The sequence below is a fragment of the Lissotriton vulgaris genome, chromosome 9 (assembly GCF_964263255.1).
Source record: "Lissotriton vulgaris chromosome 9, aLisVul1.2, whole genome shotgun sequence".
NCBI lineage: Eukaryota > Metazoa > Chordata > Amphibia > Caudata > Salamandridae > Lissotriton > Lissotriton vulgaris.
The window spans coordinates 1,033,166,509-1,033,181,451 of record NC_141697.1 but is presented as its reverse complement, the minus strand read 5'-3'; the positions used below and the strand labels follow the sequence as shown (position 1 = coordinate 1,033,181,451).

Genomic DNA, 14,943 nt, shown 5'->3' with positions numbered 1-14,943 from the left:
GCCCCTCTGAGCCACACAGGCTCTCTCAAAGCGTTGGGGCGACCCACTGCCAAATGGGGCCGCCCTGACTCTCCATTCACTTCAGAGAATGCCCCCAGCGCCTCTCAGGGCACGAAATACACGTAGGGCACCTCGAGCCTCTCTGGGCCCGTAAAACAAATCTGCCCCCTTAGAGCCTCCATGGCTCCGGACACAACGATAGGGGTAAGGAGCCTCTCGGGGCTCTACACGCGTTGGGGCGACCCGCTGCCAACCGGGGCCGCCCTTTCTGCACTGCCAACACTGTACCCCACGGGGCTCTCGTGACCAACATGGGCGTTGGAGCCTCAGGCTCCCTTGAAACGTTGGGGCGGCCCACTGCCAGCTGGGGCCGCCCTACCTCCACTTCCGCCCATGGGCCGCTCTCCGGCACCAACAGCAGCCGCACGGAGCCCTCCCCAGCCCTTCAGACTCACCGGGCTCTCTTGGGCGGGGCTCCTCCGGGCGGCGGCCCTCCTTCATTCTCGGGGCAGCCAGCACACGCGCTGGGTCAGGCGGAGGCGAGGTGGACTCTCGTGATCCTTGACGGCGAGACAACATCCTCGGCAGCCGGCAGGGCTCTCCCCTCACATGGGAGCACTGCTGTCGCCGCCATCTTCACTCCTCCCTTCCGCCTCCTCCCCCGGGCAGCTTCTCTCCTCTCGAGCTGCGGGGGCGGGACTTCCGGCCGGCCGCGCTGCGATTGGCCGGCCGGCCAAGCACTTCCGGGTCACCGCGGGCAGCGCGGCGGCCCGTTTTCAGTCAGGCAGGCTGGCAGGCAATAAAGGTATCGGCGTGGGCAGCCGAAATTAAATAAAAGTCAAGAATAAGCGAGGTGGGCACTCGCCAAGGCGGGCAAAGCGCTCCTCAGCGCCATAATCAAAAATAAAGCGCTCTAAAGCGCTATGGGGCCATAAAGCGCTCCCAAAGCGCTAGACACAAAGTACCAAGGTCCTTCCAGGAGTGCAGCTCCACCATGCTGCACAAAGGTCCCAGAGAGTCTCAGGGGCAAAGCAAAGTCCCCCCCATCAGCCCAGCAAGGCAGAGGGGTCCCCCAGGAGTCCAGGAAAGTCCATCAGGTGCCCAGGGGCTGGGCAGAGCCAGGGATTCCCCTTAGCTCAAGCAGCAGCAGCCCCTGGCAGATTCAAGTTGAAAACAAGAACATTTTGGAAGGGGATACAACCCCTTTTTATACAGTGCAAAACCTTTGAAGTTCTTTGAAGTCCTTTGAAGCAGGCAGTGTGAGAACCAGCTGGACTGGTTTAGAGGGAAGTCCCCTTCAGTATCAGGGACAGAGGTGTCAGTCGCCCAGCGGGAGGTGGAGCCAGCTTTGTAGTTACACAGGAACAGCCCTTCACTATCAGGTGCCATCTCCTCCCACTTCCCTGGCAGCAGATGCTGCCTTTCATCCATGGGCTGACTTCAGACAACCTCCTGGGCTCTCCAGCCCCTGTCATCCTCAAACCAGACAGTCAATCCACAAGCAGGCCCATGCACTCTGGGCCAGGCTCACCAGCCAATCACACGCTAGCACCAACTTGCACAAATATGCCAACTTCCAAAAGTAGGACTTCTAGACTAGACACAGCCATGTCGCATACATCATTTTGCGGCATTCATTCTCACGAGTTCTCTCATACCAAACTCGCCCCTGCACTCCCCACGCATCAGGAACTACCATGGGCATACATATTCCCCATTCATTCCTATGGGAGGGCAGGTCACTCACCATTCATCCACAGAGAGCTCAAGCACTTTACACTGTACCACAGTGAAAAAGTGCGCAGAGGCCTAAAATCACCAATCCCAGGTTCCATAAATAGGCTAGGAAAACGCAAAAAGTCTAGGGGTGAACCTGCCTAATGGGCCGGGTCCAACACAACCCCCTTCCAGCCAAAACGCAGGGTAGACCAATCACACCACTGATGGGCTTCACTGCTTTGGGCGACAAAACCACGGACACGGCCTCGCACAGCAGGGACACCGTCCAGTTTTTCGCCACTCTGAACCTACATGGTTTCCTCCAAATAATAACTCTCTGCCTCAACTAGGGTACCCCACTGGTACACACTAGTCATCCACAGCCAAGACCAGGCCATAGGCCATCCAAATCACAGGTCCTAACTAATCCACAGAGTGGGGGGTAGTAACCCCTGGCACACAATAGCCATTCTCCACTCTCTCTCTCAGTGTAGCTACAACCACCACTGATCCAACAACCTAGGGACCATACCCTCAGGCTGACCAGAGGTCACGGGCAAGAATGCCCCACCCTACCTCTACTTCTGGGTTTCCGCACCCTCACAGAAAAGCACTTCACCAGAACACAATTCTCCTACCAGATCAGGACCTCACTCCATCACTGGTCTACCACCTGGAAACTATTCCACTTCTGAGGTACAAAAGCACACAGCACAGTCCCTCTTCAAGCAGGTGGGGGGACACAGCACACAGCAAAGCCCCCTTTCCTCTACCTTGGTAGAAACAACAACTGCAGGTGAGCCCCAGAACACACAGCAAGGGCAGCCCCCTCAGTCTCTTCAGCTGATCCACTTTGGTAGAGATTCCTCTTGACCAAGAAGTTTCCTAATCTCCCAACCTAAGATCTAAACCCTCAGGTTACACCGGGGTCAGAAGTAAGGACACCGTCCCTCTGCACCCCCTTCCAGTATCAGTATGTCTCAGGCTAGACAGAGCACACGCCAGCGGCGTATCAGCGACACACTCTCCTCCAGTACTCCTTCCAGGTTAGGCCACAACCCCAACCTGGCTTTCCCCCCTCCTCGGGGAACGACCTCCAGAGGCCCCACAAATGGTCAAGCACTCTAGACGGTCCAATGCTCAGTGAGCCAGGACTTCTGCACCCTCCACTTAGGAGCGGTACTGCCCAACACTAGGACCGCCGGAGTTCTGGTTACAGACACTCCCCGTCCTCTAGACACAGGAAGATCCTCCTCAAATGACCTATGTACAGCTTAGGCCCCTGACCTGGCGCTCCCTTAGGGAACCCTCCAGGCCCTGAGATAGGGTTTCAGGCCAACGTGGGACACACCGTCCCACACTCACTCTGCCTCCACTGAGACAGGGCGTGAGCCCCTACACCCCTACCATACTACTGGGACCTAGCTGGGTTACACATGAACCTCTTCCCCTTTACAGGATCATCAGATACACAAGCCACTCCTTTTGGAACCACTCCCTAATGCCTCTGCAAGACATCTAGCACACCACCAGACATCCACCTTCCTATCCAGTGCCTCTGCAGGACCTCCTGCACACCACCAGAGGTACACCTCTCATGCAAGCTCTTTAACAAAAAGAAAACTCACACCAACTCCTCCAGTTCAGCACATCACTCATTCGCACACTCCCCCCCCTCGGACTGGTAAGGCAGTTTCCACCACCCCTGATCACTCAACCTGACCACACGTGACACAGGTACCAAACTCTGGGAGCGGGGAATGGGAATTAACACACTGGACACATTAAAGCTGCCACCACTGGATCCTACCACACTGGGGAATCCAGACACACACACTACACTCAGGGAACAACCACCCTCCTGAGCAAGTCATTTCTCCTCACACTCCCTCTCTTCCATCTACCCACACAGGGACAGGATTTGGGATTGGACACGGGACCCAGCAAGGGATTCCTAATCTATGGGAACCTCCCCCCTCTAATGGCGTCCCGCCCTGTCACTTTCTCTCATCTGCCCCTAAACATAAAGCGCAGAAACACATTTGAAAATGACACTCTTGAGGAAAAAAATCAAAAACAATAATCCCAAACATGTGACTATCTGAAAAAAACAATTGCAGAGTTTTGTAATGTAGCCAGTTGTCGCTATGGCACTGCGCAAACACAAGTTCCAAATCCGCACCGCTGACCAACAATGTTAGAACTGGCTATTTCTGGTAGGCTAAGGCTGACGCCATAGCCAGGCAGAAACCACCATTCTAGTCAGGGCAAGGAAGTCACACGCCAAGATAACCTCTGCTCACCCCCTTGGTAGCTTGGCTCAAGCAGTAAGGCTAAACTCGGAGGCAATGTGTAAAGCATTTGCGCCAGCGCACAACAGCAACAACATACTAGGCACACCACAGAAGAGACTCCACACAAGGTTATTATAAAAATAACTTTTGTATTGTAAAAACACATCAGATAAAATCACACATATACATGGTGCCAACTGGCACGGGCAATATTCACAGGGATTATGTACACAAGACAGGGCCACAAGGGCCACTGTCATAGTCAGATATAGCACTTCTAGAATAAGAAATAATAAAACATAAAATGGTAATCACAAAGATAACAACCAGTAACCACTGGTAACAGGAACCAGGACCTTACTAGGACCACCTGTACTAATAAAGAAGAACCACCTAAGTATCACACAGCATTAGGGGTCTAAGAAAGAATACATTACTCATGATGCAATAAACCTACATTCAGAGGTGCAGCGCAAGAAGACACATGATGACTAACCATTCAGAGGTGCAGCGCATGGAAAGGAAGACACATGATGCAGTAACACATTCAGAGGTGTTAAGAATAGGGCACATGATGCAATAAAATACATTCAGGGGTGCAGCGCAAGAAGACACATGATGACTAACCATTCAGAGGTGCAGCGCATGGAAAGGAAGACACATAATGCATAAACATTCAGAGGTGCCTAATAAATCAATAGCGCAAAAACACACAGTAGGCAATTACTATTTAAAAACATAGAAATCACATTGCACCAACACTACATAAGCCACTACCTGTGGCAGTCCCTAGGCCAACTGGCCTTGTTGGGGCAAGGATGCCCTGGGTCCAAAGTCAGGGCGCGCTGCCATGCAGCGCCAGTCCAAAGTACAAAAGCCTAAACGTGGCAGTTGCCCACAAAGTGCTGGGCAACTGTGTACATCACAGAAAGGCCTAAACGTGGCAGGTGCCCACAAAGTGCTGGGCACCTGAAGAATCAACAAAACGGCGCCAGCTAAGCCACACAGGCTCTGAAGCCAACACTGCGCACGTTGGAGCCACACAGGCTCTGGCCAACACTGGTCAAACGTTGGAGCCACACAGGCTCTTAGAAACACATATGGCCCCTCTGAGCCACACAGGCTCTCTCAAAGCGTTGGGGCGACCCACTGCCAAATGGGGCCGCCCTGACTCTCCATTCACTTCAGAGAATGCCCCCAGCGCCTCTCAGGGCACGAAATACACGTAGGGCACCTCGAGCCTCTCTGGGCCCGTAAAACAAATCTGCCCCCTTAGAGCCTCCATGGCTCCGGACACAACGATAGGGGTAAGGAGCCTCTCGGGGCTCTACACGCGTTGGGGCGACCCGCTGCCAACCGGGGCCGCCCTTTCTGCACTGCCAACACTGTACCCCACGGGGCTCTCGTGACCAACATGGGCGTTGGAGCCTCAGGCTCCCTTGAAACGTTGGGGCGGCCCACTGCCAGCTGGGGCCGCCCTACCTCCACTTCCGCCCATGGGCCGCTCTCCGGCACCAACAGCAGCCGCACGGAGCCCTCCCCAGCCCTTCAGACTCACCGGGCTCTCTTGGGCGGGGCTCCTCCGGGCGGCGGCCCTCCTTCATTCTCGGGGCAGCCAGCACACGCGCTGGGTCAGGCGGAGGCGAGGTGGACTCTCGTGATCCTTGACGGCGAGACAACATCCTCGGCAGCCGGCAGGGCTCTCCCCTCACATGGGAGCACTGCTGTCGCCGCCATCTTCACTCCTCCCTTCCGCCTCCTCCCCCGGGCAGCTTCTCTCCTCTCGAGCTGCGGGGGCGGGACTTCCGGCCGGCCGCGCTGCGATTGGCCGGCCGGCCAAGCACTTCCGGGTCACCGCGGGCAGCGCGGCGGCCCGTTTTCAGTCAGGCAGGCTGGCAGGCAATAAAGGTATCGGCGTGGGCAGCCGAAATTAAATAAAAGTCAAGAATAAGCGAGGTGGGCACTCGCCAAGGCGGGCAAAGCGCTCCTCAGCGCCATAATCAAAAATAAAGCGCTCTAAAGCGCTATGGGGCCATAAAGCGCTCCCAAAGCGCTAGACACAAAGTACCAAGGTCCTTCCAGGAGTGCAGCTCCACCATGCTGCACAAAGGTCCCAGAGAGTCTCAGGGGCAAAGCAAAGTCCCCCCCATCAGCCCAGCAAGGCAGAGGGGTCCCCCAGGAGTCCAGGAAAGTCCATCAGGTGCCCAGGGGCTGGGCAGAGCCAGGGATTCCCCTTAGCTCAAGCAGCAGCAGCCCCTGGCAGATTCAAGTTGAAAACAAGAACATTTTGGAAGGGGATACAACCCCTTTTTATACAGTGCAAAACCTTTGAAGTTCTTTGAAGTCCTTTGAAGCAGGCAGTGTGAGAACCAGCTGGACTGGTTTAGAGGGAAGTCCCCTTCAGTATCAGGGACAGAGGTGTCAGTCGCCCAGCGGGAGGTGGAGCCAGCTTTGTAGTTACACAGGAACAGCCCTTCACTATCAGGTGCCATCTCCTCCCACTTCCCTGGCAGCAGATGCTGCCTTTCATCCATGGGCTGACTTCAGACAACCTCCTGGGCTCTCCAGCCCCTGTCATCCTCAAACCAGACAGTCAATCCACAAGCAGGCCCATGCACTCTGGGCCAGGCTCACCAGCCAATCACACGCTAGCACCAACTTGCACAAATATGCCAACTTCCAAAAGTAGGACTTCTAGACTAGACACAGCCATGTCGCATACATCATTTTGCGGCATTCATTCTCACGAGTTCTCTCATACCAAACTCGCCCCTGCACTCCCCACGCATCAGGAACTACCATGGGCATACATATTCCCCATTCATTCCTATGGGAGGGCAGGTCACTCACCATTCATCCACAGAGAGCTCAAGCACTTTACACTGTACCACAGTGAAAAAGTGCGCAGAGGCCTAAAATCACCAATCCCAGGTTCCATAAATAGGCTAGGAAAACGCAAAAAGTCTAGGGGTGAACCTGCCTAATGGGCCGGGTCCAACACTATGGCTATGTAAAAATTTCTTTTCTGAAATATTATTGTATTGAAGATTGTAAATAAGAGTGGTGTAATTGAGAGTATGTTTGGAGAGTTTCTGACAGAGATCTGTAGTGATAGTGAGTATGAATGACATGAAGGGGTTGTTTTAATGTATAAAATGGTTTTTCATGTATTGTTTGATATATGTTTTCTTTTGAAATGTGAAAGAATTTGGTAAATAAACGACCAAAATAGTTGAAATGAAGTAAAATAAAATAAAAAGGATTTATTCAAAATACAAAGGTATTCTCACTTAGTGTTCTATTCATAGGTGAGATAGAAAAACAGGTAGGTCATTCAGAGAGGCAGCATTGGCATTTTTTTGTTTGTATAGAATATAAGGCAGTGGTTTGGCCTTGCTGCTTGGGAGCCCATACCCGGTGGTGTTTAATAACTACATCACAGCAGCCAACAGCAATAGAGAGGTAATTGCTGACGGGCCAACAAGAGAATAATTTGAACTTGGCGCGACTTTAACTGCAGATGGCACCCACATGCAATTGGTAAAGACTTCGCAGAGAGATGTGGACTGCATTGAATAGAAAATGTAAGATCTCCCTCCAACTTGTGAGCCCTCCCCAGTTCTTCTTCATTGACTGTATAGTATAGACTTTTAGCATAGGGTAAGATAGTTGCTAGCATAGTGGTAGGTTAGTTTTGGTGTTTTTATACATTTTAGTATTCATCTGTTTTAGGTGGGGATATGGGTGTGTAGGTTATTAAGTGGGTGGGAGTTGATATTTAGTATATGTTTAAAAAAGAAAACCTCAAAAAATAAAATTAAAATTAAAAAAATATAACAAATGATATATGTGTTTAGGTTTTAATGTTTAGGTAGTTTGTGTATAGCTGTTTATGTTAGTCTCATGTGCAAATATGTTATAATGGGGCCAGGGTTGATATTTAACTTGTCTGTTGGGGTATATGTGTAGAGCAAGATAAGTTAAAGTTACTTAGGTTAGGTTAGTTTTAAGTTAGGATAGTGTAGGTAAGTTAGATTAGGTTAGCTTAGGCATAGTTTAGATAGATACCATTAGTGTAGGTTGTAGTTTTTAGATTTTAAGATCAGTAGTGTGTTCAATAAATCCTGTTTTACACTTTCACAATTGCTTACCTGCTTGCCAGATGTGACATCTGCTGAGGTTGGGTTAGGCATATGCTGCAGGAGTACCTGTCAGTGTTTTTATACATGTGTTACTAGTTGGAGCTCATAAGGAGTCAATCTTTTCAAGTTAGCAATGGAGTCACTTAAGGGATCTTCAAATGTGATTGGTCCCCGTAAGTGGCACTTTTGCTTTGAATGGGAACACAGCCCAAAACAGATAATAACCTAATGTAGCACAGTGTGTGTATGTGATGCTACATGTTTTGTTTGGATAATGTAGTCAAACCATCTTGACTAATTTAGGATGTGTTTGGGTCCACACTGATGGCAGTTACTTACTCAATCTCTCTAACACCATTTTGTTTTATCATCACTGTAGTTTTCTGGCTAATGTGCATGGTAGTATCACCCACATGGGTAGAAACAACATTCGATCTCACCTTTGACTGATTGACAATTGTTGCTCTTTATGCATGTGACCTTGTGCAACTACTTACTAGTTTAGTAGCAGATAAGGATCACTTAAACGATTTAGGATGTAATGTGCATATTTACCCCCGGCTCGCAAAAACACAATATCTTTTAGATCAGTGATACTCAAAGTACGGCACGGGTCACATGCATCCATCCTGACCTTTCCATGCGGCCCCTTGGTGAACAGCAGCACTGATATGCTGCTCTCTTGACGCAGCAATGTAATTCAGAATGAAAGCCTATCGGTACTTAACTTTAGAAACACCTTCATTTTTTAAAGACATTTTACAAGACACATGTCAAAATTTAATACAGTCTCTTCAAAAATGTGTATTTTGTTAACATGCAGAACCTTTTCACCTTAGTGCAGCCAATGATATCACTGCATTAAGAGGTATTTATTTTTTTAATGATAGTTTTCAAACAAGAATTTAAAAACATTCATGCTTCCACCAACAATGAAAACAATGCCAATAGTAACTCAAGAGGCAAGTCAAATGTTATGGGCACCCTCTGGGTGGTCTGGTTTGCTATTATAAATTGACCAGAGCATAGTTTATCAAATCAAACACAAGAGAAGGAAAAGGAGGCAAAGTGAGAAAAAAAAACAAATGCCTAGTGTTAGAAATGGGATTTCTAGTTGTCTAGGGCATGCGCCTCAGCCAGGCAGAAACCACCAATCTAGACAGGGCAAGGAAGTTGCACCCTGAAGATAAACCCTGCTCACAACCATTGGTAGCTTGGAACGAGCAGTCAGGCTTATCCCAATGGCAACGTGTAAAGCATTTGAGCAACACACACACACAGCAGCAACACACTTGGCACACTACAAAAGAAACTCCACAAAAGGTTATTTAAAAAATAGCCTTTGTATTATCCAAAACACACTAGAATCGCAATCAGACAATATACATTGTGCCTACTGGCACTAGGCAATATTCACAGGGGATTATATACATGACAGGTCCAATCGGGCCACTGTCAGAACCATCACAAAGCACAAGTATTAAAACTAACACAACCAGTAACTACTGGTACAATAATGACCTCAGCATTATTATTCCCTACAATATAAACACATTATGTCTGCATCACCTTAGGGATAAAACATCATAGTGTGACATTTGCATTTGGCATCACCACATTGTGCATAACTCACAAACATAAACACATTATGCACAAATCACATATTATACCTCTCATTAGGCCTCATCATATAAATGACCCCAGACCAACTGGCCTTTCACTGGAGGCCCAAAGGCCCTCCATCTAAAATGTCAGGGCGCTAAGCTGACACTTGCAGCAAGAGCACTGTGCATCATGCACTGGGGGCCAAGGGTTGCATCTCCCCTTTCTTCCTTATCATCTAGAAAGAAATGCCCCCGACATTGCAGCTGCCTGTGCTCCTGCAGTGCAGCTGAGAGAATGTTCTAAACTTGACCACGCTGCTCCTCTCATATCAGGAATTACCACTGAAACACGTATCAGGGAATCCCCAATGCATTCCTATGAGAAGGCAGCCTCACAGCAGTGGAAAACCAAAATGGCTGTTTGTCACTACCAGGACATGTAACACACTTAAGGTGCATGTCCTACCATTTACCTACAATGCACCTTGCCCATTGAGCTAGCTAGGGCCTACCTTAGGGGTGACTGACATGCAGTAAAAGGGGGGGTCACAGATGAGGCACACACTTTAGGTGTCCGTCACAGCGGCAGTAACACTGCGCACACAAGCCCTACAATGGCAGAGACCTGAGACAGGTTTGAAAGGCAACTTTGGTGGGTGGCACAATCAGCGCTGCAAGCCCACCAGTAGCATTTAATGTACAAGCCCCGTGTATCTGAGTTACCACTTTACAAGGGACTGACAAGTAAATTAAAAAAGCCAAACAGGTGTAGACCAATCTTTTCCATGTTTTCCACAGAGAGCACAAGCACTTTATACTGGCCTTGAGTCCTAGAACCACCAACATCATGTCAGAAAAAAGGTTAGAAGGAAGGCAAAAAGTTCATGGATGACCATGCAAAAAGGGTCAAGTCCAACACCAAGGATAACACAATTTGGTCAAGCAGGGAGTCAGGATTGATCACAGATTGTCTGGTTTCACATTGTGCAATTCAGCCACTACATGTCCATTCTTCGCTTCCCCTACACCCACCTTACAGACGCCGTATCTCCTGGCTACCACCCTGCTAGTATTAGTGCTGCCCTCTGTCACACCACAGACCATACATTGTGGCCCCTGGGAAAATGTTTGTGAGTACTCATGCTTTAGATGTTAGGTAGTGTCTTAAGAGTCAGCACATCCATCATGGTCTACTTACTCCAATCATGACCAGAAATACAACACTCTGATTCTGTAAAATAGTTTTATTGACACATGGACCAAGGAGCAAGGAGCAAGTGGTAATCCTTGGGACTACAACCCCAACATAGTTTGTGAGCCATTGGATGTCCAGACAGAGTCCATGGGGGATACATATCATGGGCCATGTTGAGGAGAGGAGCGTTCCAGTAAGGAGGAGGGTCAAATGCCATTAGGAAATAAAGTCCACATAGAAAGTCCAAGCATGGAGGAGATCAACAGGTGGGCGAGCAAATGGAGGAGAGTAACTGTTGAGAGTTACATTGGCATAAGCACAGGTCAGTGGAGGACACAGATCACGTGGCACAGAGATATGCTACCAGGCAGATTTTTTTTGTAAAGAGCTGCAGCCTACAAATTCCTTCTCTGTTGTGTGCTGTCTCCCATGAGGGTAGTGTTGAAGATCCCAGAGCCGACGGAGGCATACACACATCAGGGGATGAAGATACGGATCCCATGTTCCCTGCAGAATTTTCCTGCACCAACAAGTGAGGCAACAAAGCACGGAGAAGGACCTTCTGGTTTGCCAGCACATCTGCAGCTTCACAGTGGTAGTGACCCAAATGTTTGTATGCAGGAGTCCTGCTTCCGCCCCATGGACTCCAGGATGTTGCGTATTGCCCCAAGCTGGATGGCAACCTCACTAGTGCCACTTTGGCAGGACATTTGCTCATGCTGCTGCCTCACGACACCAGCAATGTCAGCCACGGACTGCTCCAAGCCATGGAGCTCAGGGTAGGTACTTCTTACATCCTCTGAGGTGTCCTTATTGGGCCTGCTGCACCTATGGACTACCTCTAGGGTGCCTGCCACAGTCTCCATCCCTGCCTGCACCTCATCTACCAGTTCCAACTGGACTCCTACCACACAATGTTAGAAAATTATTTGAGGGTCCTCGGAGTTGGGTTGGGATTGGGCTGCCAGGTGGTGTTTGGTGGATGAGAGGCAGAATATCTGGACAACCCGCAATGCTGTTGGCCCTTCCTGCGATCAGAGATTTGCTGAAGGGTGCCTTGGTCAAGGGTTGGCAGTCTGTCACCCTCAGCAGGATCCACTTCCAGAACATGCAGCTGGTCATAATTAGGTGGAATTGGTAAGATTTATGTTGATGGTGGTCCATGTCAGTTGTTCACAGGAGTTAGATGGTTAACATTCAGGGCCTAATTTACATGTTTTGGCATAGGGCAGCCCCGCAATCCCTCCTGCGGTCCTGCCCTACGTCAATGGAAAAGGGCATGAATGCACAATATCTAAAAGATACAGCACATTCCTGTTCTCTTTCACAGCGCTGTGGCACAAATGTCTGCCATTCACCAATGCAGGCACCCTTGCGGCATGGTGCAATGGTGTCTGAGCTGTAGGGATGATTGTGTGCAGGAAGGGTCACCTTCCTTCTGAAAAAAAATCAATGGAGGCAATTTCCTCTTTTTGTGTGTGCTGCTGAATGCAGCACACATAGGAAGAGGACATAACAAGGAGAAATAATGTTATTTCTTTTTGTTGCGCCTTCCTTAACCCCTTCGATGCTTGTGACGGAACCATTCCGTCATCAGTCACGGTTGAGCTGTGCTGATGACGGAATGGTTCCGTCACGACCACACCCAGTTATGGAATGTCCAGCACACTGGGGAAATCGGGGCCGCACGCAAGGTGTTAAACCTCCCTGGGATGGCGTTGGATATTGACACACTCCCAGGATTCCATGTTGTTGTAAATCTGGAAATGTGTCAAATGCCATGAGTGTTACTGGGAACACTCACCGTACCACCCATGGCATGGCTCCCCATTGTAGTGTGAGGCAGCGCAGTGACTTGTGCTGCGTTTCCTCACTCTATATCCATAAGGCCTGGAAAAGCCACACAGGATGGAAAATTCAATGATGTTGCAGGAAAGATTATAAAGCAACAATCAATGATCCCAGTTTGTAAGTTAGTGTTCTTTGGCAGGTCACATGATCCAGCATTCAATTCAATTCAAAATAGTCTTTATTCGATATTTTTCAATCATAAAAGACATTTACATATTTGCCCCCACACAACAAATAATAAGATCCACAATTAATCATTTCAACTTTCTCTATGAGAATTATATATTATGTTGAAAAGAATAAAACAATATTAAAAAACAGGATTAAAAAAGAAGTTCATCCGATGCTAAGAACATCAATCTCTTAATACATTTTACAAAATCAAGTAGCAGCGTTTAACAGAGGGCCCAGGGTTATTGCAGACTCATTTTACGGGCCCAAATTATCCACATCCAGTGAAAGAATTTAGACATGGCTATAACAACTGGCTGAGAGGTGTCCGTTCTTAAAATCCTAATGGCCTCGCTAGCAGTTTTGAGGCCTAACTGGACACAGATCGGTTTTAACCAGGATCTTCTGGGTACGTTGTATTCAGGGCAGGCGAACAATACATGCCCAATATCTTCCCTTTGTTCAGGACAAAAGGGACACACCGAACTTTGATTCCCACACCATTTCGCAGTTAAAGCATTTAGTGGTAATGTCCCCACCCTTATTTGATGGTACTTCTTCCGGTCCCCTGGGATGGTAATCCAATCCCAATAAAGTTCTAGGGCCGGTACATGCTTGAGTTCTAAGAAGTCAGTTGTAAAAGATGGTTTGATACAACGACCAAAGTCTTTACCCCAACCATGTTCCAGTACATATCACAAAGTGTTTTCTTAGGTGGGAAAACATTCCTCACAGGGTCATCCCATAGTACGGATAGACCCACAGCCGTATAGATTACTTTCACCTCCCTCATCCATGGTATTTTCTGAGCTCTATCCAAGTCTCTAACTTCGAGGAAGCCCTGAGCATACTGGGAGAGTTCTGGGGTTACCCATAATCTCCTCCAGTAAGCGACCGATCTATATTTGGGCATATCCTCGAAGCTATACGACCCTAGATCATAGTAGAGGGGTATCAGGGCAGTGGGTACCGGTAAACCGGTGATGTTACGCAAAAATGTATTTTGGGCAACCGTCAACTTTGTTAGGTTACTGGGCCCCCAGAGTTCAGCCCCATAGAGGACCGCTGCTCCAACCTTGGCATTGTAAATTTTTAAAACATGGGTAAGTGACGCATAAAAATCCTTGGTGAGTGCTCCTGTCAATTGTGCATGCCTCGTGACCAGCTGGTTAGTGTGCTGTTTCCAATCTAGCTTGTATGACAGGGTAATGCACAGGTAGTTAAAGACTTGGGTCTGTTCCAATTGTACCCCGTCCATAACCACCTTCCCTCTAACAAATTTCTGTTTGTGTAAGACCGTGAATTTTGTTTTGGCTGTATTGATAACAAGACCATGATCTGCACAGAACACTTCAAAAACTCTAATGGCCTTCTGAAGACCCTGTTGGGTCTTTGAGACTAATAAAGTATCATCCGCAAACATCAACAGGGGAATCAGCTTTCCGCCCAACTTAAGGGCGTCAGTCGGTTGTTGCTCAAAGTACCTGATTACCCTGTTGATGTATAACGAGAAGAGCTTTGGGGCTAATACGCATCCTTGGCGTACTCCCCTTGCAATGGGGAATTTATCAGTTACGCTACCCTGCTGATTCCATCGGATTTGGGCAAAATTATCCTCGTGCAATCTGATTAATAACAACAAGATATCTATTGGGATGCCCTGTTCTTGTAGGGCTTTCCACAGCTTAGCACGAGGGACCAAGTCGAATGCTGATTTAAGATCAACAAAGGCTGCAAAAAGCATACCCCCCCAAGTAGCACTACACGCCAATATAATAAAACAAATCTAAAAACGTGATCAATGGTACTAGTATGGCTGCAAAACCCTGCCTGTAGAGGCGACAGAATGTCGTTTTCGTCTATCCAGCCATGAATACGCTGCAGCAGAAGCCTCGCCACTACTTTTTGAATGCATGCGATAAGGCTAATAGGCCTATAATTGCCTGGATCCGAGCACTCCCCTTTTT

The 14,943-nt window shown here is 48.7% G+C and overlaps 1 protein-coding gene across 5 annotated transcripts in view; it reads right to left on the bottom strand.

Annotated features, from left to right (window-relative positions):
• ATP2B2 (ATPase plasma membrane Ca2+ transporting 2) overlaps positions 1-14,943 on the bottom strand; it is a 1,489,679-nt gene that overhangs the window by 556,594 nt on the left and 918,142 nt on the right. The window lies entirely within an intron of this gene.